At 38.8% G+C, this 5,874-nt stretch overlaps 1 long non-coding RNA gene across 1 annotated transcript; it reads left to right on the top strand.

Annotated features, from left to right (window-relative positions):
• Positions 1–1,949: 1,949 nt before the first annotated feature.
• LOC110776732 (uncharacterized) lies at positions 1,950–5,166 on the top strand. Its single transcript, XR_002530239.2, has 2 exons — positions 1,950–2,991; positions 4,370–5,166. It is a non-coding gene; the product is annotated as an uncharacterized lncRNA (long non-coding RNA).
• Positions 5,167–5,874: the final 708 nt, after the last annotated feature.

Raw genomic sequence — 5,874 nt, 5'->3', positions numbered from 1 at the left:
TGCTGTCCTTCGCAATGCATCACGCGAGCTGGTGCTCGCTGCGCGCGGGCCAGCGCTCGATGCGCGCGAGCCATCGCTCGCTGCGTTCGCTCGCCAGCGCTCGCTGCATGCGAGCCAGCGCTCGCTTTATGCGGGCCAGCGCTCGCTGCGCGCTCTTGCCAGCGCTCGCTTTGTGCGAGCCAGCGCTCGCTGCGCTCGCTTGATCCTGCGAGCCATCGCTCGCTGCGCGAGGCATCGACGCTGGGCGGAGCACTCGTGGCACGCGAGCTTGCGCGAGGCAGTGCGCGTTGTGGCGCAGCTCGCTTGCTGCCCACACGCGACTGCTGTGCCTGCTTTCGCCCTCGCCCATTCATCCATTGCTCACGGCCCACTACACAAGGCAGGGCTGCTGCCTTGTGCTCGTGCACCATGGCCTTGCTCATTGCATTCGTGCCGCATGGGCGACGAGCTCCCTTGCTCGTCGTCACATGCCCGCACTATACAACACCCCTTAAGGGTAACACGTAGCGTCCATTGCTTTGTGCGTGCAAGTTATATGAACGAATCGCATAAAATTTAAAAAATTTATATTTAAAATTAATGACAAATTAATAAATAATATTAATTTCATAATTTTAGGGCGAAAAAATCGAAAATTTATTATTCAATTGATTTCCGATTAACATGGATTCAAGTCTAGGTCATAAAAATTTAAAATTTATCATAAATTTACAATTTTTATGGTGGTTTTTAATCATAGGTATCTAATTAAATTATAATTAATTATGAAAATCAAATTAATTCTAAATTATTCTAATTTTCAACAAATTAATCATAATTACAAATTAGATTGCATAATTAACAAGGCTAGGCATTCAAACTTGTTAAACATATACAGTAGGTCAATCAAAAATTCAAGATTTATCAACAAGAATCGCAAATATTTAATTTAACATCTTAAATTTACGAAATTTTGCATTCGAAAAACTAAAACCTCCGAAAGTCATAGTTAGGCTTCGAATTTGAGAATTCTGCGTTCGTCAAAATTTTAGAATGCCTTTTACATGCGGAATTGACACAAAAACTCACTTTGAATACTTGAATGCTCGATGTAAATATGTGACCCTATGCACTTATTTATAGAGTTTATGGAAAGGAATTATAATCCTATTAGAATACAAATCTATTTAATTATAATCCTACTAGGACTCTTAATTAAACAAACTTTATCTATTAGAATTAGATTTAATCATATTACGAATCCCGGTAGTCTTAGGATTCGAGTAGCACACACGAGTGGCGCACAAGCACCGCACACCCGCACGCAGCCCTTGCGGCCCACGCCGAGCGCACAGCGCAAGGCCCACTGTCGCAGCCTTGTCCGCGCGCGCCCAAGCTTCGGCTGGGCCTGGCTTTTGCGTTGGGCCTGGTCGTATGCTTGGCGTGTGGTTGTTGCGCTTGGCTTGCTGGGCGATGGCCTGGCTTCGTGCTGGGCCTTCATCCGGCAGGCCTCGTCCGATGCTTATTCGTACGATACGCTTCCGATTAAATTCCCGGTTCCGGAATTCATTTCCGATACGAACAATATTTAATATTTCCGATTCCGGAATTAATTTCCGTTTCGAACAAATATTTAATATTTCCGTTTCCGGAACTATTTTCCGATTCCGATAATATTTCCGATTCTGACAATATTTCCGTTTCCGGCAATATTTCCGATTCCAGCAATATTTCCATTTCCAATAATATTTTCCGATACGTACCATGTTTCCGTTTCCGGCAACATCTACGACTTGGATAATATTTATATTTCCGATACGATCCATATTTCTGTTCCCGGCAATATCATCGTTTCCGGAGTATTCATTTCTTGCCTGTGACGATCTCAGCTCCCAGTGAAACCAAGATCCGTCGATTCCGAATATCCATAGATGGAGTATTTAATGCCATTAAATACTTGATCCGTTTACGTACTATTTGTGTGACCCTACGGGTTCAGTCAAGAGTAAGCTGTGGATTAATATCATTAATTCCACTTGAACTGAAGCGGCCTCTAGCTAGGCATTCAGCTCACTTGATCTCACTGAATTATTAATTTGTTAATTAATACTGAACCACATTTATTAGACTTAACATTGAATGCATACTTGGACCAAGGGCATTATTTCCTTCAAGAAGTAGCTCAAATAGTTGGGCCTTTTTCTAATTAGGCCCTGTTGTATTATTAGAACAATATTCTGGATGTAATAGGGAGTATTTTGTAGTGCAGTTGGCACAAAGATAAATCAGCCTGGGAATGAAGCCTTACATGGCCCAAACCAAAAGTAACAAGAAAGGTTGTCAGAGAAGATGTTCTGGTTATTAGAAATGACAACGAGGTAAGACTATATCACGTACAACAATGCGGAGTACTAACCATTTTGAAGGATAAAATGGAAACAAAAAGAATTTACATTTGTATGTGGATGATGAGGTAATCCGTAAATGACAATCTATGTTTTGGAAATGATAATTTAACAAGCAACAAGATATAGTTTGTAGCTAGCTAGGGCTTTGAATTGTGAGAGGGTCGGGTCGGGTCGGGAATCTTAGGACGCTTATGATTAGATGGATAGCCAAGCTTGTATGTACGTGTTTGTATTATGGCCTGTTTGGATATGAGTCTTTCATTGGCTTCAAAACAGAGGAGGTGGGAATTGGGCCAAATCATCTATTTGGGAATGCAAAGTATTGGGAATTGGATTTGGCCCAATTCCAAGCCTTTTAAAATTAAAGCCTAAAACTGGAATTTGAAATTACGTTAAAATAGCTGGTATTTCAAATCCAAAATCACGGTATCTTGACCTCTCTGATTCTCTCGCTCTCAGTAATCTCTCAGCCTTACACTTTCTCTCTCGTGCCTAGCCATCTTCGAGCAGCCTCACACTCTCTCTCATGCCTGCCATATTCGAGCTCAGCCTCCAAGTTCTTCTCTTACTCTCTCCTACGCGAATCGATCTTCTGTTTGAGGAGGTACAATTTTCTAACTTTTTTGGGTTTGTTTTTCTCCAAATTTTGTATTCTTAGGGTTTGATTTTATTCAATTCTTGACTAATAAAATGATTACATGAATTATTCTTATTTTTGTGTGTTAATTAACACATTTTTCCGATTTTGATTTTTAGAGTTTGATTTGTGCGAAAAATTGCAAACTTAGTGTTTGAGATGTGCGAAAAATTGCGAGCTTAGGGTTTGATTTGTGCGAAACAACATGTATATTATGATATTCATTCTCCGTGGTTGCTAATTTCCATCTTCCTATGCGTAGTTATGAAATTAAGAACAGCTAATTGATGTATCAGTTTGAACTGTAACTGGTATGTCTTGCTGGATAGCTTGTTTATTTTTAGAATTTTGATTACATGTATGTCTTTATTCAAGCATGTGTATTGATTCATTCAAGCTGTCAACAAGGAAAAAACTAAAATTTGATACCTACCTCCTCTGTTTTGAAGAAGCCAGTTAGTTATGAAAAGTACTTAAAGCTTTAGAATATGGGGGCTGTTTTTTTTTTCAAGTACGATGTATGTTTTGTCTATCCAAAAGTACTTGTTGATCTTGCAGTTATGATTTTTTATTGAAATGGGTTGTTCAGTTGATACTTGATATGCCTTGTGTTATTAGCTTCAACTGGTATATATTCTTTTTAATTTTAATCTCTGATGGATATTGTTGGAACTGACTACTTCATTGGCTGAGTTAGTATTCGTGACATAGATTCCAGTTGAAGCTATTCTATGATGAATATAAAGTTTAAAGTATGGCTGCTAGGTAGTTATCTTAGCCTACGTATTATGCTAAGTTATCTTGTTCTATGCAAAATTCTTATGTGCAGTGCTTGGTGCTAACTGTTAAAACACAACTTTGTTATTTGATCAACTGGTTTGGGTCAATTACGAAATGAAATTCCATGGGTTATGGATTAATTTTTAAGTTAGTACTAACCAACTCATGTAAGCTATAACTATTAAGTCTAACATCAGCATGTTTTGTGTTTGCAATTGAAATAAATTCTAGTGGTGAAACCCAAGAGCTCAACTCGAGGTTCGTTGTTTTTTATGTTATCGTGTTTTTGACCGTGATTGGAGTTATGATATGCTGGTGGTATGTATATGTTGATATTCTGTAATTTAAATTATGCAGATATTCTGTCGCTATGGCAACAGTGCCTAATTTACTTTTTGACCTTTTTTGCTGCTGCTGCTGCTGTTGTTAATTAGCTTCTTGAACCAAAGAAAACAGACCTCTGTTCTTCTATTATTTTCAGCTAATTCAGTACTGTTTGTAGTTTCAGATTAACTGTTTGTGCTAATATGATTCATATTTTGTGTAATGTTGTTAATTTGGACAGGAAGTACCCCAGACCTCTTCTCTGTATATCTAAACAAATGCATCGACAATTGAGAAGATATTTGCACATTATTTGCCTCGGACAGAGCTACTGGTGACGGCGCAGAGCAACATGATGAATCAACTACTACAATGGAGACTGAAAATGAAGGTGGGAGTACTTCCGAAACAGCATCTGGAGAGTCAAACAAAAGGTTGAAGAACGACTGCCGTGCTGATGCGGTTAGTAGCTTTGCTGAATCTTTCAAGGAGTATGTGAGCAAGGAACGAAATCCTCCAAGATCGACTAGCCAAGAGATATACGATGTGGTGTCTAGCGTTCTAGAAAAACTACTTTATCGTATTCAGAATAGTCTTTCTTGGTTTCTTTTTAAATTCCAAGAGTAACAATATTCTGGTTATCCTGCTCTATAGCTTGTCTAGAGGACTGTCTGAAGTGGAAGCCACCTTGAACCTTAATGTGATACAGTGTGCTTAAGACGTGGCAAGGGCATCTTTGGAATGTATAAGCAACCCAGAAGTCCCTTTTAACCCATACCAAGGCAAATTAATTCGTTTGCACGAAAGGAAATGTTCTTCAAGGGCTACACCTACTAAATCAAAGTTTAAATGTAAATATGCATATTTAACACAAACCACAAAGATAAAGTTCTAATTGATCTCTCATTGACATCGTCATGCAGATGTTTTGTTCTGGAAAAAATTAAATTTATTCCACTAGATACTGTGTTATTTCTGTTATACTCGCTATTTGGAACTGTGGGAATGCTTCTGTTAATTAGGCATTGCTTTTGTGTATTCTAGAGTTTCAGTACGGTTGAGTTTGACTCATATTTTGAGCCATTTTTCTTGGGGAATTAGTTTCCAGGTTGCTGGATAAAACCTCATGTTCAGGTACATCCCATACATGTTAGGTGGGATCAACTTTTACGGTCCGGCCCCAATGGGGAGTGGCTAACAAGGCCAAATATTGGGGTGGAAAGGTTTGATGCGTGTTGTCTTACTCTTACTATTATACTATACCAAAGAGGATGTTTCTGACTGACTTTAATTTGTTAAGTTCATATACTCTCTCCGTCCCTTAATACTCGCACTGGTTTGACTGGTGCGGAGTTTAAGATATTTATATTGACTTATTAATTTAATGGGTGTTAGTTGATAGTGGGGTATTTTTTTTAATATAGTTAGTGGGAAATGTGTAAGGGGTGGAGAGTGGAGAGTGGTGAGTGTGGGGTGTGAATTTTTAAATGATTTTTTGTAGGGAGTAGGGGTGTAGGTAGATTAGTACGTAAGTGTGAGAAATAATATAATATTGAAAAAGATTTTCATTTATAGAAGTGGTGCAAGTATTAACGGACGACCCGAAAAAGAAAGCGGTGTGAGTATTAAGGGACGGAGGGAGTAATATTTTGCAACAAATACTTTTTATGTTTTAGTAATTGGCACCTTGCATATGCTAATCCACTTGCAATGTGGTGAAAAGCTTAGTTCTCTCATTTTTTCCGG

The sequence above is a fragment of the Spinacia oleracea genome, chromosome 4 (genome assembly GCF_020520425.1).
Source record: "Spinacia oleracea cultivar Varoflay chromosome 4, BTI_SOV_V1, whole genome shotgun sequence".
Taxonomy (NCBI): Eukaryota; Viridiplantae; Streptophyta; class Magnoliopsida; order Caryophyllales; family Amaranthaceae; genus Spinacia; species Spinacia oleracea.
This window is presented reverse-complemented; position numbering and strand designations above follow the sequence as displayed.